Genomic DNA, 3,909 nt, shown 5'->3' on the forward strand with positions numbered 1-3,909 from the left:
TAAGAAATATGAAATGACTCCAACATAGTCAGCCACACTAATCGATAATGCGTGTAGATTAAGGCAATTAGAGGTTGTTTGAGTGAAGATTAGAGGTTGCTTGCTTGATATACAAATGTTGATTTTGACATCATGTTGCTTGGACCCACGAAGGCATATTACTTAATTTGATACTCTAATTATATTTGCAAGTTGTAAAAGACTCATTCTTTCAGAGGTATAATCAAATAGTAACTTTTAGTCTTAATTCTACCATATGATATTTCAGTCTCTTTAAAGTAAAATTTTTAAGAATTTTTTTAGATAATATTTCATAACTTGTTGTAATTACATGTTGTATGACTTTCGAAAATTATCAATACTTATGCTCATCTCAACCACAAACATATACTATCTCCACATTGAATCAAGTAGGATTAAAAATTGTCAATATATACAAAGTCATCGAACCAATCCAAGTTGTATGCATTATATGAACATAATGCAATCGATTGAAATTATTCAATATGCAGATGTTAGTTTATTTTCGGCTTTTGTGTTATTTCCCTTAATATTTGTACTCATGATCAGAGTTGTTTAGATGCTCTATAAATGACTATATGCTTTATAATTTTGTAGCTTGGTTTTTGAGTTTTGTATTATACTTTAGTGTTATTTTTTTCGTTGCTATTAAGATATGTTAACTATTATCTATATGGTTTTATTTCTGAACTTCGAATCAAATTTATATGGGAAAAATGAAAATAGTACACATGGCAAGTAATGGTTTGTTGTGTTCACTATAAAATTGAAACGCATAGAATTATGTACGATGTATTCATTTAATATTAAAAATATGATAATAATTGTCATTTTGTTGTTGCACTTTCATCTTCATTAATTTTAAGTATATCTTTTTTTTATTAAATATATTTATTTTTACGCATAAATTACAAATCAATTGTAAGTGGTCATAAAAAATCATTTCTTTTATTTCCCTTTAGAGGAAAGTGTGTCCCCTGAATTTCTTCTTCTTCTAAATGGTAGATGTTTATAGATGAATTTAAGTCATGTCTTTCGATGAGTGGCGGAGTTAGAATTTTTAATAAGGGGATTCTAAATCTGACAAAGGAAACATATGAACTAAACGAAGGGGGCTCAACATTTATTATATTTACATAAAAAATAATTTTACAAATAATATGTTGGCTTCGCCCCTGCTTCGGCTGTATAAAATTTCGTTTACAATTATAATTTATTGTTTTATCTTTCACATTATCACATTAAATATATATATATTAGGAACAATAATAATAATTATTTTATGTATTTAACCAAATACTCCAATTTGTCTATTTTTATTTGTCATGTTGCACTTTTGGAAAGTAAATTTGATTAAATTATAAAGTTAAATTAGATTATATTAATTCGATATTTTAAATAAAAAGTTTAGATATTCAAAAATTACATGAAAAGTACTATAAATTGTAATTTTATACATATCAATATGATGAAAAAATACATCATTAAGTGTTAGTCAAATTTTTTATAGTTTGACTCTAATATATATCTATATATAGCTCACACAATTATTGCACGTCACTGTCGAACACTAATCAGGTGTCACGATCCAGACCGTCGTGATTGACATCCACACAAACCCTCCGATGGAAGAACCATTACTACAACCCCAAATCTAACAACTTAACCAAATACTACGCATTTAAAGATACGGAAACAGGTTTAAATGATAATAAAAATGGAGTCCACATAAACTCCAAGGTTTTAACAATTAACTAACCAAACTAATGCGGAAATTCAACCCCTAGAACCTGAAAGTCAATGTACCAAAACTCTACTAACGACAAGTCTAAGAACAAGGGGTACAATCCCGAAGCTAAACAAAACACCTTAAACAAATAGTCTAAGTCTGAAAAGGGTGGACTTAAACAACAAAGATCCATGACAGCCTGAAAGAACTGGCTCACCCTTGAATTCGATCACGCTCAATAGCCACCTGAAGATGCCCTGCACTCAACAAAGAGCAAGTGCAGTATCAGTACACAACCACAGTGTACTGGTAGGATCACGCGGCTATCCCATTAAGTGTAACATACATTAGTCAATACAACAATATAATCACATGCACATATCGAACATATACAATATCATCAACATATCCGAACAATGAACAATTTCACGATCTCACATATCACAGTTATATCAATTGAGAGTATCATACCGTCTTTCAATATCAATCATCATTAGATATGAACGAACTCATCACAAGTAGATACAAACACAATTCAATGGCCCTTTTCATGGAACCCACACCCAAACAGTTAGCATACCGAAATGTGGTACTTGATCCAAGTTAGTGTGCCGGAACGTGGCAGCCGATCCCATGTTTATGCCGGAACGTGGCAACCGATCCGTTCAACAAACCATAATCACAATCACAATGTATATTCTAACAATCATAAAGCAAGAGGTGATTCATGGCATACAATTATTCAATTATCCTCATTTATGATTAGGGTGATCAACAATGCAACATTCACATACGTATATGTATCATAATGAAGCAAGAACAAACATACATCACACAAATCATAGGAATCACAACCATCACCTACCTCGAATCCAAGCTTGAATCCCCCTAAAGCACTTGAATCTTCCCTTTTCGAATTTTTTCCACTTGTTTTGTGGTCTAAAAAACATACAATTAACGTAAGGATCAACAATCAAAGGTCTAATTATTCGAATTATAACAAACCCAATAACCCTAGACCAAACCCAAGATCCAAATACCTAATTTAGGGTTGTTTCCACCATAGAATCTATAACAAAACCCTCCCCCATCAATATTTATCCATTCTATTACGTTTTATGGATCGAAAAATAGATTCGGGAAGTAAAAAGCTTCCCTTTAGCCTCAAGAATGGTGAAAAATGAGTATGAGTCGCCCGAGGTTCGTTCCTTAGCTCTAAAAATTGAAAAGTGTCAAATAAGGTAGTTTAGGGGTTTATTAAGGAACATAAGTCACGTCGAGCCCACCACAACAGCCGTCACCCCGCTGTAGCGGCCCCGCCAGAGCTGCAAAACCCAACGCCAAATCGAGTTACGTGAGACAATGAGCTAATTAAAGAATTCCAAAATACCCATTTAACAACACATCTCTAACCAACGACGCTCAGAAAATACCCTTAGCGATAAGATCGATTTCGGGAGTTTTACTCACCCGAATTCAATTCCATAAAGTCGTACGAGATCCTTAATGTCTTAACTATTCACTCATATAATCAAATTCATTAATAGATCTCTCATTTGTTACCAGATTTCCCTACACCTTAATGAATCTAATTTCGTCCAAATCTAGACTAGGCTAAGAAATCTCAAGTTACTACGAAATAGTTTTCTGGCCCCAATTCTTTCCCCATTGGCTTTTCCATAATGACGAAAATCAGGTCGTTACAATAGATACCAATTTACCCATCACTCTTCCCCGAGTGATCAACTTAGGAAAGACTGGCTAAATTAATGGTAAAGTAGTATCTGAATCGTCGAATTACTGGGGATACTTGTATCGCATGCCCTTCTTACCGAATCTCATTACCCCCTAAGGGTTTCACATCTCCAACCTCAAACCAACCAATTGAATCCCTACACATCCTCCCTTACAATGCCTCAATGAAGTCATCTTAACACTCAAGTGATAAATATTGATGTATGTAAACTTAACTTATCAACAAAATGATTCCCAACAACTACCAAAGTTGATCGTACACACGTCTGCCACATGTTATCAAGGATCTTGACACAAACATCAGGATGAATCCTTTCTTACATAACCATGATAAAATTTTAAATCAATACTCGCTACAATTAGAGGTTGACCTGAACCAACCAACACACACTCATAATACCCAA

Source organism: Solanum tuberosum, unplaced genomic scaffold (assembly GCF_000226075.1).
Source record: "Solanum tuberosum cultivar DM 1-3 516 R44 unplaced genomic scaffold, SolTub_3.0 scf00342, whole genome shotgun sequence".
NCBI classification, from domain to species: Eukaryota; Viridiplantae; Streptophyta; class Magnoliopsida; order Solanales; family Solanaceae; genus Solanum; species Solanum tuberosum.